We start from the raw sequence: 20,579 nt of genomic DNA, 5'->3' as shown, positions 1-20,579 counted from the left end.
AATATAAGGATTTCTCGATCAACTTAATTTTAAGTATTTTCTCATCAGAAATGGGGCCCACAATTTGGGTGGTCAAGATGTCTATACATGACTACCATGTGTGAGGAGGATGAGTCACCACCATATCCAAAATGGTGTTTGGTTGACTTGATAACATTTCAGCTCAAAAATGCCAAGCACGTCGTGGGACGGCTAGGGAAGAGGATGGATTGCGGCACTCGTGCATGAGATCTGTGGCATTCATATGTCGGGATAAATTATGGCACGTGGTTCAGTGATTGATGATTTTGGCCCGTTGATATCCACCGTAGATGGCGATGCGGCCAAAATATCACTTGGTGGAAGATCCTCTCCACCAATTTTGGACCTTCTCTATGGACCGTTGGTGAATTTAACTTCGTAGAAGGCCTGAAGTCTTAAGGTTACAAATGGATCATCCATATTCTGGCCAACAGACCAAAGGCCCGGATCAGAGAACCGAGAATTATATGTTTAGTGGCTGCATCTTTCAGAGTATACCTGGATTTTCAATTTTGCCATGTGGGGGCCATGGTTTCGTAATCAAGACCATTGATTTGATGAATCCCACTGGATGGAGACTGACCCAAAATTCTAGTAGAATTGAAGATTATAATGGGATCCCTTCAATTGAAAGTCTACCTTTTCTCTTGTGTTTATAACCTTCTATCACGAGGTGAAAAATATCGAAAGGTTAAGATTGGTAATATCAAGGAAACTTTTAAGGATGGTCCATCCACAGTGGGATGGACATACAGTTGGTCTGGATTACTGACACATGGGCCCCACTCATCAAAACTTAAAACCCATGTACACGATACAATGTTCAGTGGGAGCTCGTCTCACACAATTCCTCCACAGAAGCCCTGGTTCTATGCATCCAAACACCAAACAGATAAATGAGGTTTGCTAGAATGCATCCTGACCAATTGCAGTTGGATACGTGGGACATTAACCGTTGGATCAGGTACATTTTCAATGATCGAAACTGTTTATTTGATGGGCCTCAAAGCAGATGGGGTACCTAAAAATGTTTGCTGATTGAAGTATTTCGACCGTCCATATTTAAGGAAAAAGAATAGAATGATCGAATGCTAAAACACTCCAATCTAAGAGCTCGTATCTTTCGTCTCTCCCCATCCAAGCTGAGACCCATCACGTAAACGGTTTGGATTCAAAGATGAGCCTAAATTCGAGAACTGAAGTCCCGACGTATCCCATGCAACTAAATTGGGATGCATTCTGTAATAGCTGTTGCAAGCAGCGTGTAAAACACCATAGCTCTGTAGGGTCCACCATGTTTTACGTGTGAAATGCACTCCGTACATCATGTTACAACATTCATTTTCTCACCGTCCATACGTAAGATCAGCCCGATAAAAATCACGTGTGCCGATCGAACCAATGGAAACAATTTAAAATTGCTCCAAAAAGAACTATAACTCACACGTACGGTGTGGCCCCGTCTCAGATTTGGATGATTTTTGTACTTTTCCTTGATCTTGATGAGATACACCTGATGAAGGGGTTTGTTGAATGATAAACTACCATAATTCCCTATTGTGTGGCCTATTATTATGAAGAGGTCACCTGACCAACGGATTGGATTTTACGTATACAAATGGTGGGCCCCACACAGTTTTGGTGTTTTACTCGCACAAATCCATGGGACGTGCTAGCATATAGAACACCCAAGCTCGGTGGGGTTACCATGTTCTATTTGTAAAATCCATTCCCTCCATCATGTCCTACCCTTGATTCCAACTTCCATGGATAAAAAATCATCATATCCATAACTAAGCTCGGCCAGAGCATAGGCATTCGATTCCCACTGTTTATGTGGTATGGTTCAGTAAAGTTTTGGATGGGCTCATGCCTTAAAATGGTCTGATAAAATGGACGATTGATGCGTAGAATACGCAAAATTGCCTGTAGGCTCCACGGACACTTTGCACTGAGTTACCTAGTAGTCAATCATGAGCGGATTGGATGAGACCCCGGATCCATTGAGGTGGGTGGGACCTTGACTGTAAGGCCCACTGTGATTTATGTGACTACAACCATGTCATCCATTGTTATTGAAGTTCATTTTAGGGCATGATCTGAAAAATGAAGTAGATCCAAATCTCAGGTGTACCATACTATAGGAAACATTGGTAATCGATCATTAAAAACTCCTCCGTGGGCCATAGAATTTTTTGGATCAACCTGATATTTGTGTGGTCTCTTCATCCAGATCTTTGTGACCTTATCGATGGGTTGGATGGTGAATACACATTTCAGTGCTCCCATAAAGTTTTTAACGGTGGGTGATTCAATCACTACCTTTTCTCGTGTCCACGTAAGATTTGTATCTACTTCACTTCTGGGATCATGTTCTAAAATGAGCTTTCAAAATGGTTGGTTGGGGTGGATTTAAGGCTCATACATCTTCATGAGCTCCACAGTCAGGGGCCCCACCCACCCCGGTGGATCCGAGGTCTCACTTAATCGGCTCATCCACATCAATTAATTGCGTGTAACTCATGAGGATAGCAAGGGAAAAATATATGAACTTGGATTGTTCCCATTCGTGCTGCCCATAAGACTTTTGGGCTAATCTTTTGCGGTTGTGCATACATAACAGGACTTTGTTGTGACCTCGGAACCAATAATGTGGGTGGAATCCTGACCGTAGGGTCCACTTGGATGTATGCATTTGTATATCAACGTCTTCCAGTTATTTTGCTAGCTTATTTTAGGCAATGGTTAAAAAAAGGAATTTTGATCATAATAGCCTTGAGGTACAATTAAAATCTCCAAAAGGAATGAAAGTTTTAAGATATTTCAATGGTAGAACAATGACAGGTTTTCAAAAGTTTTCTGGATTAAATTGACCATGTCGTTGGATCATCAGCTTTACATATTTTGAGTAAAGAAGAAGTTACGTATTATTCATTATCGAGGAAGTGATGTGAATGGAATTTGTTATCAGGCTTACTGGAACCTATATCCAATCCGTTCATTTTCTTTATAACTCTCTAATATTTATATGTGAAGATGTCAATTTCTTGCTGACACGATCTTTATGTGGCCCACAAAACCTAATAACTTATAATGGTGTTTGTTTGATACGAATTATTTTCTTGTGATGTGATCTATGTGACTGACAAATATTCATCCTGCTTACAATCATGACCTTCTATAGAATTCCGAAGTTAATGGATGAGTGGATTCTACACTATTAGATGGTGGCCATAGATGGTGTACGAATGCCCTTAGAAGTTTTCTTGTGGTGTAGTCCATTCAAAAAGTTTTCAACGATAGGATTTCAATTACCATTGTTTCTTGTGGTGTAATCCATTTAAGCCTTTAAGTCTATCTCCTTTTGAGGCTTATGCTCTAAATTATATAATCATGATGGTCCATAATAATCAATAATAGTGATCGGTGGCTGTTCACTCCTAACTATTTTTTGTTGTTGTGGGGTCCACCTTATTTGTGGATGTAACTCATTCTTTGGCCATAGAAAGCAGTGAGATTGAAAACTTACCATTGAAAGCTTCTTAAGGGCTACAAAATTTTTGGATGTAACTTATTCTTTGGCTAATGCCATTAAATTAAATTCTAAATCTAATTGATGGAGTAGATCTTTGACACGTATTGCATTTTGTGCCTCACAACTCTTAACACATGACAATATCAACCCTTAACACATATTCGTTAGTGGGCCCCACAAACGGCATCCTTATAGTCTTAAGGGTCAGGATCGAAGTTGTTGTGTGTTAAGGGTCAATGTTATCATGCATTTACTACTAAAAAATGGAGCAAAGGTTATAGACTAAATTTGTAGCAAAAAGCCTATAGCTACAATTTTAGTCTATAACCATTGCTTTTAAAGGGTTAAGGTTGTTATGTGTTAAGGGTCGAGGTTATTAGGGTCAAGGTTATCATGTGTTGAGGGTTAAGATTGTTATGTGTTATGGTCTAAGTTACCCTGTGTCAACTTTGACCCTTAATACATGACAATATCGACCTGTAATACATGACTACCTAGACCTTTGAAACATGACAACCATGACCCAAGCCCTTAATATATGATAACATAGACCCTTAATATATGACAACCACGACCCAAACCCTTAACACATGATAACCTAGACCCTTAATACATGACAACAGAGACTCTTAATACATGACAACCCATATTTAAATTCTTAAAACATGACAACCTAGACCCTTAACACAGACAACTCAAACCCTTAATACATGACAACCACTTCAACCAAGATAATACATTACAAAATTCAAATTCTATCACATTTGGTGTTTTCCATATGACAACTATAACTATCCTTATTTACCTCAAATCCTTTTCAACAATCACTTCTCACAATGAAAACAACAACCACGACCAACCCTCTCTATCCACAACCAAAAGTGGCTTCCATTTATATATATAGGGAAAGGGTACTATGCGCTCGATCTCACAATAAGCTCCCGTGAGGTCGAGCTGTGTGGGCCCCACCATGATGCGTGTCGACCATCAACACCATGCATTTGATGGGTCCCCTCTAAATTATGGGATATCCCAAAAATCAGCCGTATACGGAACTCAGGTGGGCCATACCATCTAAAATCATGTGAAGACATCGTTAAAACATAGAAAAGCACTTGGTGGGGCCCACCTGAGTTTTGAATGCTGCTGAAACTTGGTCTGAACCCTCATCCAAGTGGGACACACATAATGGATGGGCTGGATTTACAAACCACATCTTGCTGGGTCCAAAAAATGATTATGAATGTTTTAATGGTGCATGGCCGCTCCCCACTTCTGTATGTGGTGTGGCCCACACAAGTCACAAATTGACTTGATTTTTAAGACCTAGGCCCACGATGGAATGGTGCATCTAACTGATGGGGTAGATGTTCGAAACGCATCATGGTGGGGCCCACACAGCTCGACCTCACAGGAGCTAATCGTGAGGTCGAGCGCATAGTACCTTTTCCCCCATATATATATATATATATATATATATATATATATATATATATATATATATATATATATATATATATATAGGGAAAAGGTACTATGCACTCGACCTCACGATTAGCTCCTGTGAGGTCGAGCTGTGTGGGCCCCACCGTGATGCGTGTCGACCATCAACACCGTGCATTTGATGGGTACCCTCTAAATTATGGGATATCCCAAAAATCAGCCGTATACGGAACTCAAGTGGGCCATACCATCTAAAATCATGTGAAACACCGTTAAAACATATAAAAGCACTTGGTGGGACCCACCTGAGTTTTGAATGCTGGTGAAACTTGGTCTGAACCCTCATGCAAGTGGGACACACATAATGGATGGGCTAGATTTGCAAACCACATCTCGGTGGGCCCAAAAAACTGATTATGAATGTTTTAATGGTGCACGGCCCCTCCCCACTTCTGTATGTGGTGTGGCCCATAAAAGTCACGGATTGACTTGATTTTTGAGACCTAGGCCCACAATGGAATGGTGCATCTGACTGATGGGTTAGATGTTCGAAACGCATCACGGTGGGGCCCACACAGCTCGACCTCATGGGATGGACTCGTGAGGTCTTGCGCATAGTACCTTTTCCCATATATATGTATATATATATTTATTTATTTCTACGAAAAATAAAATAGAAAATTTTATTTAAAATATCATCCACGTCTTAGTGACTTTTATCTTTAAGAAATGTGGTCGTCGGAGAAAAACAACACTTTTTTATGGCGTTAAAAGTTGTTAGCAGTGCCCATAAGCCGAAGAAGTCTATGGTAATATTGAACAAATGCTGAAAAATGCAGTCAAAAGGAGTGTTAGTGGGTACCTAAAAGACATTTGTAAAGGAAAAAAAGCTCCAAAAAATCAATAAAGAAAGGAGAAAAAGAAGCTTTATATGGGTAACAAAGTTCCAAAGCAGGCAATTTGATTCGAAAAACTTTTAAAAACCTAACAACAGCTACCCTCAGGATATCTTAAACATCCATTCCTTTTATGGATTTTGACCATACTTCAAGGATACTAGAGTCAAAATCCCTTTAAAAAGAAAATGAAGCAATTACAAAATTTAGGTGGAACAATTATAGGAAATAGTGGTTATTGAATGCTCACCTTTCAAAACTTCTTAGGTCGGCTGTAATGTTTACTGACCATCTAACCTATTGATAAGGTCAAACACATATAGATGAAAGGAAAAAAAAAAATATATCAGCTTAATCCAAAAAAAAAAAATTGGCCAACAAAAGGATTTTAATGGTCAATAACCATCGTTTCCCATGATGTGGTCCACCTAAAATTTCATTTGCTTTGATTTTTGGGAACGTGGCTTAAAATAAGCTGGAAAGAGAGATAGACGGTGTGGATATACATATTAATACCTCAAGTAGGCCCAACGGTCAGGTTCCACCCACTCGGATGGTTCCGGTGTCGCAGCGAAGGCGCGCTCGTACGTATAAAACATTGTGGGCCCCCAAAGTTTGGAAGTTTTAAAAGGAGACGGATTGGCTACTCCCCCTGACACCAGGGGGAGTAGGTGCTCTGTGGGCCCCCCTATGATGTATTTGTTTCATCCATTCCGTTCATCCATTTTTACAGATCATTTTATGGGTTAATGAAAGAAATAATATGGATATAAATCTCAGGTGGACCACACTAGAGGAAAACAATAATGATTGTATATCCACCATTAAAATCCTCCTAAGGCCCACTGTACTGTTTATTTGACATCCAATCTGTTGATTGGGTCATAAAGACCCAGATGAAGGGAAAAAATAAATATCAGCTTGATTCAAAACTTTTATGGCCCCCAAAACGTTTTTAATGTCACCGATTCATTCAACACTGTTTTCTATAATGTAGTCCACTTGAGATTTCTATATACCTCATTTTTTCTCTCATAACATAAAATGATCTATGAAAATAGATGGACGGCATGGATGAAACACACACATTATGGTGGGGCCCACAAAGCAACTACCACCAGCCATTGGCTGGTGTGAGGTGGAGTAGCCAATCCGTCTCCGTTTTAAAACGGGTGTTGCAGAGTGGAATAGAATTCCGGTCACTCAACTGAGAACCCGAACACAAAATAGATGTCCTCGGGCGGAGAAAAAGGGGAGACTTAGATTCGGTAGTGACTAGTGACCCCTTCTGTACGGAGGTCCCTGGTCGGTGCTGTGGGCCCTACAATAATGTATATGTTTTATCGATTCCGTCTATCCATTTTTTTCAGTTCATTTTAGACTATTAGACTAAAAATTTGCTAGGTCCAAATCTCAAGTGGACCACACCATAGGAAAAAGTGGTGATTAAACATCCACCATTAAAAACTTCTTTTGGGGGCACAAAAGTTTTGGATAAAGCTTATATTTATGTTTTAATTTCATCCAGGTCCATGTGACCTAATTGAAAAGGTTGGATGGCAAGTAAACATTACAGTATGCCCTAGAAAGTTTCCAAACGGTGGGTATTCAATACCATTGTTTCATCAACATGAGATTTGGGTCTGGCTCATTTTAAGACACAATTCCTTAAAATGAGCTGAAAAGAATTGATGGACGGCATGGATAAGACACAAACATCATGGTGGGGCCATATCATCGACCAGTACCGAGAAGTCGGTGCTGGAGGCGTCACCACCGAAACCTGAATCCAGTGAAAGCACGAGAATGAAGTATCGAATATCGCGAGGAAGCAAAGGCGTGTTTGGATATCGAGAAGAAGCTGTTGGCGCTGCTGGCGATGTATCGATTGGCAGACGTTAAATGACCTTTTATTAGTTCAGAAAATAAGGAAATTTGGAATGTTATCGAATTCCGAGAAGAGAAAAAACAAAAATGAAAATGAAAATCAGAAGGTGGCGTGTGATGATGACTGACATGATAATGGTTTTTAAAGAGAGAGAGGGGGAAAGACAGATGATGGTGATGATGAGATGGGTCCCATCACACCACCGTCTCTATCTTCTCCGTACGTTCCTCGAATTCGTGTAGATTCTAAAATCTGCCTGCTGACGAGACCCGTCATCTCTATGATTTGAGGAATCATACGCTCTCTCTCTCTCTCTCTCTCTCTCTCTCTCTCATCTTAAGGGTTTTATATTCCTATGTTCTCCCTCTTCAACGGCGGTTATGAACTCCCCTTTTTCATGTGGTCCATCGTTCAGTAGATTTTTTGGACTTTATGCATGGACAGGTAAGTGTTTTTGAAATCCGACCGCTCTCGAGTGGTTCGACCCATCTCGAACTCAAATGGGCCCGGAAGACTTCATGGTATTCCATATTATTTTGAGCTATTTTGACTGAAAAATGCTGTGTTTGGATAGCTTGATAGTAGTAAATAATTAGTGTATAAGCACAGTTCCACCGTAATATTGCAGTGTATAAGCACTACTACAAATCCTCTATCCAAATATATATAACCCCCAAAAAACATTATATGAAAATCTGATATTAATATAATGAATATTTCAATAGATTACAATACCACCAAATATTAATTACCATTCAAACCGGCCCAAGTCACTGTGTGCGTGGTAGAAAATTTGGACCCTTTCATCTACATGTGACATCCTAACCTGTTCTATTTTTTGGTCCCACATGAGGATCACCATGATTGAAATTCAACCAAAACATTCATCACGTAGGCAACGCCATGAAAAATAAGGTATGACCATTGCTAAATAACAAAATTCAAGCATGGTCTGCTTAATTAGTGGATCATGCAGATTTTTTCTTTTTTGCACAAAGTGATCCTCATCCTTGGTCATATCTATTGGACGGTTTGGATGTCACACACACATGACAGGTTGGAAAGTATCCATTGGGTGGATAGTAACTTTTAGACCAACTAGACGGAAGTGAGACCTTTGATTATGAATTTAGATTAATTTAGTGGTTAGATAATTTTTTAAGAGTAACTCTATAGAATTCAGTCGAGCAATATACCGTCTACTTATGAAAGGTGTCCCTCCTGTGGGGTGGGATAGGAAATCAGTATTCTGTGTGACATCCACTCCATTAATCATTTGTGACGGATCATGTGAGGACATAAGCCCAAAAATAAATCTATCCAAAACTCAAGTGGAACAAACAATGGGAAACAATGAGGATGGAGACACTACTTGAATCTTTCCTAAGCCCATTGAGGTTTTGGATTGGGCTGATATTTAGATTTTTACCTTAATTCACACTGTATTCACATTATGAACAGGTTGGATGGCCTATAAATATCACAGTGAGCCTCAAAAAGGTTCCAATGGTGGAACTCCTCATTCCTACATGTCCCAGTGGCATGGTCTACTTGAGCTTTTGTATCAACCTATGTTTTGGGCTCCCGTCCAAAAAGAAGCAAAGGCAACCAATGTACAAATTCAATTTCACGGAAACTTCAAGTTAGGCCGCACAGAGCTTTTGGTTGTGAATGGCCAAGGTGAATGCATCAGCGAACGTACTCATTTGTTTAAAGAGACGTTATCACCTTCAGTGCCAAGAGCGCCATAACTCATCAGCAGGCAAGCGTGTCTTTCACAACCGTGGTAATTGTGTAGGACATTCATACAACATGAGAGGTAGGCCCTATCATGAAGATCACTTGGCTAGAAAATTAATTTGATTCACACAAGATGGGTGGCAACTACCCATTGATTCAAACTGTCAGTTGTTCCATGATTCAAAAAGTGTGGTCCACCTAATAAGTGGACCGGCTTATATTTATGCTCAATGATTTTTTTTTTTTTTTTTGGGCGTATGGTTTGCATTGTGTGAATATCCTACACAAATGGTACATCTCTAGAAAAGTTATTGTTCTATAAAATGGATAATCAACAATCAAAATTTGAAGTGTTACTGGGAAAATCAAATACATCAAACATTATGCTAGAAGCAAATTATTTACTAAGGACCTATCTGGGTGCCACTTAAAAAATTGTTCATCTCATTTTAGTCAATGATAATCATGTACTGAAAATTATCTTGATAATCAACCATCATAATACACACACACACACACACACACACACACACACACACACACACGTAAGTATGATTAATTAAAATGAGGTGAACTCATGTCTACATGGCACCAAACAAACCCTAATTCTTTTTCATCTTTCTCTAACTTTAAATAATTGATTTTCGAATTGGAATAGGTCTGAATGCATGGATAAGCATACAAGATCATGATGGCAAATATTTGAGATGTCCAAAATAACATTTTTTTTTTTTTTTTTTTGTGAAAAATTAATCAAGGGATATTTATATTTTCTAGTAACATTAGAAGAACAATTTTGAAATTCTTGGCAGTTTAACTTCTCATGGTTTGTTGTGATCACAATGCTAAAATCTTACTTTTTAGTTAAATTTTAATTATTTCATTATATAGGTACATATTTATAATTCAAAACTTACAATTATTTATTTTATTTTATAACTCATACTTTAATATTAATTTTAATTTCTTTTCCCGGAGAAAAAACTTACGATGGTGTAGGCAAGGAAGAATTAGAATATGATGGAGAGATGGCAGGGTGATGATTTTGGTCGTGCACACCAATGTAATGGTAACAGGATGAATTGGTTGCATTTTAAAAATAAAACCTATTAGAAAAACCTATATATTACTTTTTATACAGTTTATCTCACTGTGGTGATAATGGTTGGTTTATGTACTTAGGTAGTTTCATGGATCATACCATTTTGCACGCTAATTCTTTCCCAGTTTTATGGTATCAAAGCTAGGTTCCGATACTGGTTACGTTTTAAAAATAAAACCTATTAGAAAAACCTACATATATTACTTTTTATACAGTTTATCTCACTGTGGTGTAGGATAATGGTTGGTTTATGTACTTAGGTAGTTTTATGGATTACCATAACATTTTGCACGCTAATTCTTTCCCAATTTTATGCTATCAAAGGTAGGTTCCTATACTGAGACCCATGGGTTGTTGTGGAGGTTCCTATCTGATACTTATGGGTTATGTGCACACCACGCTTCTGCTTTAGGCAGGCTATGTTAATGACAGTGTTTATAGCGGAAGCTATGTTAATGATGGTGTTTTACCATAATTTTTTGCATGTTTGTGGGTGATAATTCAATCTCTTATGAGAGCAAGAAACAATTAATTGTCATTCCTTCTTTCATTGAAGTTGAGTATTATTCCATGAGACATGACACTAGCTAGCGAAATTATCTAGCTTGGTTACTTCTTGCTGATTGGTGAATCTCTCATGAGAGAAAGAAACAATTAATTGTCATTCCTTCTTTCATTGAAGTTGAGTATTGGTCCATGAGACATGACACTAGCGAAATTATCTAGCTTGGTTACTTTTTGCTTATTGGGGCAGGGACATATGATGATTAATCATAGATGCATGTATAATTAGGTTGAAGAGGTTCAAATAATAAAATTAATCAACTAATTGTTATCAATCATGTCGATTAAACAAATCTCAACACAGAGATGAATTCATTTTGTTAGGATCATGTCCATTAGCATAAAATCATGCAAACAATAAAAATAGAGGAATTAGGGATATGAGGATATCCCTGATCTAGCATAAACCAGTCCACAGTTAAGTTTGGATCTAATTCTCTAGACTAGCCATCCCTCTTTTCCTTTCAAACAAACAAAGAATATCCAGAGGGGAAAGAAAGAAATGAATAAAAGATGGGTTCGAGATTAAAGGGAGTTCGAATTTTAGGGTATCAAAGAAAAGAAGACAGTGGATTATTAACTTTTCCTACACCTCGAAGATATAAAAAGAAAGAAAATCTGAAACTGACGCAGGGATGAATGTGATGAGGATAACTACTCCGAATCCACAGAGCTTCTCTGGACTCCTCACAGAGACTTCTTGAATCCACGAGGAAAGAAAGCAGAAAATAGAAATAAATTCTAATAAATTTGAAATTGATTAATTCCTCCATAAAAACGAGTTCACATCCCTTTAAATAGGGGTACCAAGGAATGAGAAAGAAATCAGACTCAAACTACAACTAAAACTCCTAAAATCCGCAACTTACTAACTTACTATTTATAGACGGTCGTGATGTCTACTAGTGCGCAAGGTTTTCGGCCAAAAATAGTAAGTGTCCTATTTGGCTTCACCAGACCGTTCTCCTAATTATCCTAAGCTCTTTTCACGTTGGGCGCAACTCCTAAAGCTCGACGGATGAAGAATTATAATCAAACTAAAACTTACTATTTATAGTAAAAACAAAATTAAAACAGGGAAACGACCGTCGATCCAGGGGTTTTTTACAATTTCGGGTTGTGTAACCTGGCATAGTGGGGTTGGTTGGCTAAAGTAGCTCGTTCTACCCCAAAATCATATATTTTACGTCAGATAACTCATTCCGGATTGCGAGATACACCCGATCTAAGGTCCGACGATTCGGATCACTTCTGTCGTCGACCGGGCCGTTTCTGATCCATCTTGGCCATGAAACTATCCGCGACCTGCCCTACATCAGTCCCCTCCACTTCAAAAGAACTCGTCCTCGAGTTCTCATCCTGCTCTGGTTCATGATACTCGGTCAGGTCCGGGACGTTGAAAGTCGTGAGATTGCCATGTCATCTGGAAGATCAACAACATAAGTATTGTCATTAATCTTTCGAATGATTGGGACGGGTCCAATCTTCTTATTTTTCAACTTGTTGTATGTCCCAGTTGAAAATCTCTCTTTTCGCAGATGAACCATAACGCGATCGCCTACCTTGAACACCTTTTGTTGTCAGTGCTTGTCCGCTTGTTCCCTATACTTCTTGTTCGAGGCATATAGCTTGGTCTGCACTTCCACATGGATTCCCATGATCTTGTCTGCTATATTTTCTGCTGCAATGCTCATGCCTGGGTGCTTGGGTAGAGGGACTAAGTCAAGTGTGTGGCAAGACACTCGTCCGTAGATAATCTGGAATGGTGATTTTCCTGTCGAGTGGTTCACCATGTTGTTGAAAGCAAACTCTGCTTGAAACAAGGCCAAATCCCACTGCTTCAGTTTTTCTCTTGAAATACAGCGAAGGAGGTTTCCCAATGTGCGATTTACAACTTCGGTCTGCCCATCAGTCTGTGGGTGGTAAGCACTGCTGAATTGAAGTCGTGTATCGAATCGAGTCCACAAAGTCCGCCAAAAGTGGCTAATGAACTTCGTGTCACGATCAGAAGTAATGGTCTTAGGGACCCCATGTAGCCATACGACCTCCCTGAAGAATAGATTCGCCATATGTGCTGCATCAAGGGTCTTCTTGCATGGGATAAAGTGCGCTATCTTGGAGAAATGATCTACCACCCGAAGACCGAATTCATGCCGCGTTGTATTCATGGGAGACTAAGCATGAAATCCATTGATAAATCCTCCCAAGGACCATCAGGCACAGGTAACGGGGTGTAGAGTCCCGTATTTTGAAATTGCCCCTTGGAGGTCTGACAAACATGATAACGTTGTATGACTTTTCCCACATCATGTACTAATTGCGGCCAGTAATACCGCTCTTCCACAAGATCTTGCATCTTGTCTCGCCCAAGGTGTCCACTGAGGCCACCTACATGTAGCTTCTGAATAATTTGCTCCCTCAAAGAACTTTAGGGGATGCACAATCGATTCCCTTTGAAGAGAAAATTATCCTGCATATGAAGGTCACTAGGGTGACCTTCTTAGCACTTCATATAAGAATCTTTGAAGTCATCATCCTCGGCATACAGCTACTTGAGACAGTCGAAGCCGATCACCTCGTTACTCATCATAATAAGTAGTGATGCGCGACGGCTAAGTGCATCGGCTACCTTGTTCTGATGCCCTGACTTGTGCTTCAGAACGAACGTGAATTTCTGTAAAAACGTAATCCATCTAGCATGCACACAATTCACGTTAGTCTAACTATTAATAAACTTTAATGCTTGATGGTCAGTGTACAGAACAAACTCTCTTTAAATCAGATAATGCTGCCAATGTCGCAGCGCCTGAACAACTGCGTACAACTCAAGCTCATAAGTCGACCACTTCTTTCGGGCTTCGCTGAGCTTCTCGCTATAGAAGGCTGCCGGCCTGTCTTCCTGTGATAGCACTCCTCCAATTTTGACGTATGAAGCGTCACACTCAACTTCAAACAATTTGTCGAAATTAGGAAGCACTAAGACCGGTGTTGTAAACAAACAATACTTAATCTCATGAAAGCTCTTGTCAGTTTTATCGGTCCACTAGAACAGTTCTTTTTTCATACAATTTGTTATAGGCGCGACTATGATGTTAAAATCTCATAAAAATCGATGATAGAAAGTTGTCAACCCGTGAAAACTCCTCCCCTCATGAATGTTTGTCGGAATTGGTCATTCCCTAATAGCTCATACCTTTTCATCGTCCACATGAATTCCTGTGTACGTTACAATAAATCCTAGAAACAACAGGCTGTTAGTTAAAAAACTACACTTCTTCAAGTTGAGGTACAACTTGTTAATTTGTAGGACCTGCAACACCTGTTTGAGATGTTTTCCGTGCTTCGTCTCATCCTTGTTATATATCAATATGTCATCAAAATATACTACCACAAATTGGCCAGTGAACAGTTTTAGAACTTGATTTATTAAACGTATAAAAGTACTTGGTGCGTTCGATAGGCCGAAGGGCATGACCAGCCACTTATATAACCCTTCCTTGGTCTTGAATGCCCTTTTTTACTCATCACCGGGTCGGATATGAATCTGATGGTACCCGCTTCTTAGATATAGTTTAGAGAACACCTTGGCTCCTTCAAGCATATCGAGCATGTCGTCCAACCGTGGTATTGGGAACCATACTTGATGGTAATTTTATTGATTACCCGGCTGTCGACACATATGCGCCAGCTTCCATCTTTTTTTGGCGTTAATAATGCTGGTACGACACATGGGCTCATGCTCTCTCTCAAGAGACCCTTACGGATCAATTCCTCCACTTGCCCCTGAAGTATCTCACACTCCTTCGGACTCATCTGATAATGAGGGCAGTTGGGCAGGCTAGCCTCAAGGACAAGGTCTATGTGATGTTGGATGTCCCTCATAGGGGGCAATCCATCAAGTAAATCTTCAGGCCAGACTTTTTTGAATTCGTTTAGCAATAGTCTTAAACTTAGAGGGATGTTTGAGAGTTCATCTTCCTCGCCCTTCAACACTACAGCGTATACCTCGCCAGTTTCCTTGGATTCCTCCATGAAATTTTGAATGGTCAAGAGGGAACTCTCCTCCACTTTAGAAGCTTCAGAGTGGATCTCTGGTGTCATAGGGGCAAGGATTATTTTACGATTATCCTTAATGAATATGTAGACATTATCTCGTCCCCGATGGGTCGCATCATGGTCCTACTGCCAGGGTTGACCGAGTAGCATATGACAAGTTTACATGTCGACCACATTACAAAGTATTTGATCTTTATAATTTTTACCAATTGAAAACGAGATAATGCATTGTTTAGTTACCTTGGTCTCATTCACATTTTTTATCTAGCCAATTGAGCACGGGGAAGGATGCTTTATCGTTGGAAGCTGCAAATTATCCACTATCACTCTTGAGATGATGTTCTCGGTACTACCACTGTCTATGATCACATCACAGAACTTTTCATTGACAGTGCACTAAGTACGAAGTATATTGTGTCGCTGTGGATGTAATTCCTTTCGTAGGGCATACAGTAATCGCCTCACAACTAGAAATTCTCCACGATCCTCACCCGTCACTTCATCGCCACCTACTATTTTTTCAATGGTTTGTTCATGTTCATTAAAGCCATGGTCTTCTTCTGCGGCCTCATTTTCAGTGCCCCCTTCATTTATAGTCAAGTGTACTGCGGGACGTTGAGGACAAGTGTTTGATAAGTGACCTGGTTGGCCACATTGATAACAATTGTTCGACTTTGGCCGAGCAAAAGGATTTGGAATCCTACTCGGACCTGCTGTTGTGGGTGCTGCACGTTAAGGTCTGGATGAGCCGCTTCCCTTATCACGGTTTGCGGTTATAGGAGGTTGAGGACGTTCTCCTACTAGATCTTTTCCTCGTGTTAGCATTGGATCTTACGTGGAACTTGTCATGGGGGGTCGAGTTGAAGGATATGGATGAGTAGGAGTTCTTGCAAGTTGTGTTTTTACCCTACCCGCCAATTGAACTGCTTTATCCATGGTCCCGAGTGAGTACATCTGAACTCGGTCCTGAATTGTCGGTCGCAACCTACCTATAAATCGTGCCACCTTCTGTGACTCAGATTTTGACAAATCTTTTCGGGTAGCCAACCATTGGAATTCTTCAGTGTAATCTGTAACGGTTCGATTTTCTTGTCGGTAATTTTTATATTGCTGGAATAATATATCCTCATAATCACTGGGGAGAAATTGTGATCGAAGAAGACGTCTCATTCGTGGCTATGATGAGATGGGCGCCTTGTTCTAGCGAGCTCGTGAGAATTGTAATTGTTCCTACCATATAGAAGCACCAAATTTTAATTTAAACGTTATCAATTTTACCCTTTTATGATCTGGCACGTCCATATAATCAAAATATCTCTCTACTTCGGCTAGCCAATTGAGAAAATCTTCTATACGTAATAAACCGTTAAAACTAGAAAATTCAACCTTACCTCGATAGTCTCTTTTAGCACGATCTAGATGATCACCTCCATGGATTGGTCATCGGGCAAAACCCTCATTAAGGTCCTCATTGCTAGAACTTGAATCATCTGGTGTAGCCCAACGATTTGCCACTGGTAGTACTTTACGAAAATCGAGGTTACGTTATACAGCAACCATGGGTGGTGGAGCCACCATGGGTGGCGGAGTAACCAAAGGTGGTGGAGCACCGCTTTGAGCTCGGGGCGGAAGTAGCGCATCTACAAGACGGTCAAGAGTTACCTGCAGCCCTTACATAGTCAACTGACTCTCCCGGTGGAAAGCTTCCATTCTTTCCGAAAGATAACGAATCCTTGGATCATCGTCCATAGGATTTTGATTCATACCTTCATTGTTTGCCATCGGCCCGAGGGGAATCCTCTCTTTGATACCAATTGACGCAGGGATGAACGTGATGAGGATAATTACTCCATATCCACAGAGCTTCTCTGGACTCGTCACAGAGACTTCTCGAATCCACGAGGAAAGAAAGCAGAAAATAGAAATAAATTCTAATAAATTTGAAATTGATTAATTCCTCCATAAAAATGAGTTCACATCCCTTTAAATAGGGGTACCAAGCAATAGGAAAGAAATCAGAATCAAACTACAACTAAAACTCCTAAAATTCGTGATTTACTAACTTATTATTTATAGACGGTCGTGATGTCTACTAGTGCGCAAGGTTTTCGGCCAAAAATATAAGTGTCCTATTTGGCTTCACCAAACCGTTCTCCTAATTATCCTAAGCTCTTTCCACGTTGGGCGCATTTCTAAAGCTCAACGAATGAAGAGTTATAATCAAAATAAAACTTACTATTTATAGTAAAAACGAAATTAAAACAGGGAAATAATCGTCGATCCAGGGGTTTTTCACAATTCTGGGTTGCGCAAGTAGCGGGGTTAGTTGGTTAAAGTAGCTCGTTCTACCCCAAAATCATATATTTTATGTCAGATAACTCATTTCGGATTGCGAGATACGCCCGATCTAAGGTCCGACGGTCCTGATCACTTCTGTCATCGACTGGGCCTTTTCTGATCCATCTTGGCCATGAAATTGTCCACGACCCGCTCTACATCAGAAACTGCGGTAGAATCCTTAACACCCAAGGGCCAATCTTGAAACCTTAATCTCTTCAGTAAAAGATTAAAAAAACAAACGAATTCTCATTCATTCACTAAATAAAATAGGATTTCTTACAGTGTATATATAAGCCACATGAAAAACAAAAAGTGCACTGAAGCCTTTGGAAACAAGGAAAATAACAAATAACCTCTGAAACCTTAATCTCTTTGGTAAAAGAGGAAGAAAACATGCGAATTCTCATTCATTCACTAAATAAAATAGAAGTTCTTACGGTGTATATATAAGCCACATGAAAAACAAAAAGTGCATTGAAGCCTCTAAAAACAAAGAAAATAACAAAAAGACAAAAATAAAAAATAAAAAGTGCAACAAAGCCCTTGAAAATAAGGAAAAGAATATATAGACGCTTAAAACTAAAATACTCGCGTGATAGGGTGTGAAATCCGCTCCATGAGCCTGCAGTCAGGGTGTGATTATGCTGCTCCTACACTCGTAGTGCGTTAGAAAATAGGTTCGATGGATCCATCATCCATTCACATCAACTCTTCCGCTCCCGTACTCTGTCTGCGACGCCTTCTCCACAGGTACACTGTAAAGGATGTACCACTGATGTCCGCATCATTGATCTAGTTATTGTGGTGGATTCTCTTGTTCTACTGTTTTATGATAACTAGGCAGTACTTCATATTGCCACTAATATAGTTTATTATTATTATGAATTAATGCATTAAGTATATTGAAGTTGATTGTCACTTTATTTTTAAAAAATTGTCTATTATTATTATCCATAGCCTACATTTATTTTCCAAGTCTCTTCTTATTGATATTTTCACTAAAGAAGTTCATGCATCTCATCTTTCTAATATTAATTGTATCCAAGTTGCAAGCATAACATCTATCATCTAGCTTGGACGAGAGTGTTGTTTATGACAATGAAGAGTTTATGCACTTGAGTGGTCTTATGAACTACCATATCATTATTTGTTAATAAATATAAAAGTGTAAGGGTAACACTCTTAGCCCTAATTCTTCCCTAATTACAGGTACGATTGTCTAATTGGTGCAAATACCATCTTAGAGTGGTCGGAGATACGTGGGCAGCATCAACAATAAGCCAGCAGAAATCTATTCCTGATCTACTTATCCAATCAGGCCAAGGTCCATGATCTAAACCACCGTGGGGGTAGGAGGGCACGACATGGAGCCGACACAACACCTAACGAATAGTTTATTACTGTGCATGATTCCTGGAAACCCATGGTTCAGTGATCCAGACCGTTGATAAATTGGCTCCCATATATATGACGTAAGATAGCCAAAATTATTTAATTTGGACCTCCTAACCCTTCCATACATGCCTTGCAAATAGAGGGTTATGGCTATAACAAAAAGCAACGGTCTATTAAAAATTGAAAATAGGCCCAACATGAATTGTGAATGGACCACACCAATAATCTCTAAAGTTGTCACATCCTAGCCACTGATCTTTGGCCCTTTTCATCTGAACGTGTACCTTTCGTTTTTCTTACCTTCTATGCATTGACCAACATATCAAAGGATTGGGACCTTCAAATCTAGAAGACTCATGGGCCATCAGATAGACGGTTTGGATCACTTGGCTCCACAGGCAACTATAGGTTTGCGGATTAAGATCGTACGATCCTTTCCAACAATCAATACAAGAGGACTTACGGGGTCAAGGTCATGGACAAATATACAGTTTGCTGACTGCATGTTTCACTGTAGGTGGCTACCGTTTATGTGTTGTCTGAATATATTTAATATGTGCAGAGACATGGAAGTTCGATCGATCAAACAGATCACTTAATTGATCGAGTGAATTTCGATTCCATCTATCCTAGAGATTTCAGCAATCGACAATATTCAAAAAAATTATGTTAATTTTTTGAATATTTTTGAGCATGTTCGATTGATCGAAGGTTGCTCGATTGATGTTGATCGAACGAAGCTTAAATCAAAGGCGTCTGCTGTTTTATGAATCCTAGTCGTGAGTATAATCTAACAGCTCATATGAAAAGCTTACATAAAATCTCCATATGGCCTTATGCGCAGGACATCATTTCTGTGCACAAGAAATCTATATATATGGAAAAGGTTCTATGCGGTTGAGCTCATGGGAACTTTCCACGAGGTCGAGCTGTGTGGGTGCCACCGTGATGCGTGTCGACCATCAACACAGTGCATTTGATGGGTCCCCTTTAAATTATAAGATATCTCAAAAATCAGCCATAAACGGAACTCAGGTGGGCCATACTATCTAAAACCATGTGAATGCATGCCTAAAACATATAAAAGCACTTGGTGGGGCCCACTCGAAATTTGGATGCATTTGAAACTTGGTCTGACCTCTCATACAATTGGGACACACATAATGGATAGGCTGGATTTGTGAACCACATCTCGGTGGGCCTAACAAATGATTATGAATGTTTTAATGGAGGGTAACCCCTCTCAACTTTTGTACGTGGTGTGGCCCACACAAGTCATAGATTGACTTGATTTTTAAGCCCCAGGCCCACTATGGAATTGTGCATTTGTCTGATGGGGTAGATGGTCGACACGCATCATGGTGGGGCCTACACAGCTTGACCTCATGGGAAGTTCCCATGAGCTCGACCCCTGCACACACACACACACATATATAAGTGCAATTGTGGATTAGGTGAGAACAAGGATGGGCAAATCGATTCTAAGGTTTAAAAGAGAGAAAACAAGGATTTTTGCATCCATAATTGATTCTATCTCTTGTACTTTTGTTTTCATAGTTGATTTGCTTGTCGCTTTATGCAGTGGTTTTTTCCGAATGA

This window comes from Magnolia sinica, chromosome 8 (assembly GCF_029962835.1).
Source record: "Magnolia sinica isolate HGM2019 chromosome 8, MsV1, whole genome shotgun sequence".
Lineage (NCBI taxonomy): Eukaryota > Viridiplantae > Streptophyta > Magnoliopsida > Magnoliales > Magnoliaceae > Magnolia > Magnolia sinica.
The sequence above is the reverse complement of the archived record's forward strand: the minus strand, read 5'-3'. Positions refer to the sequence as shown.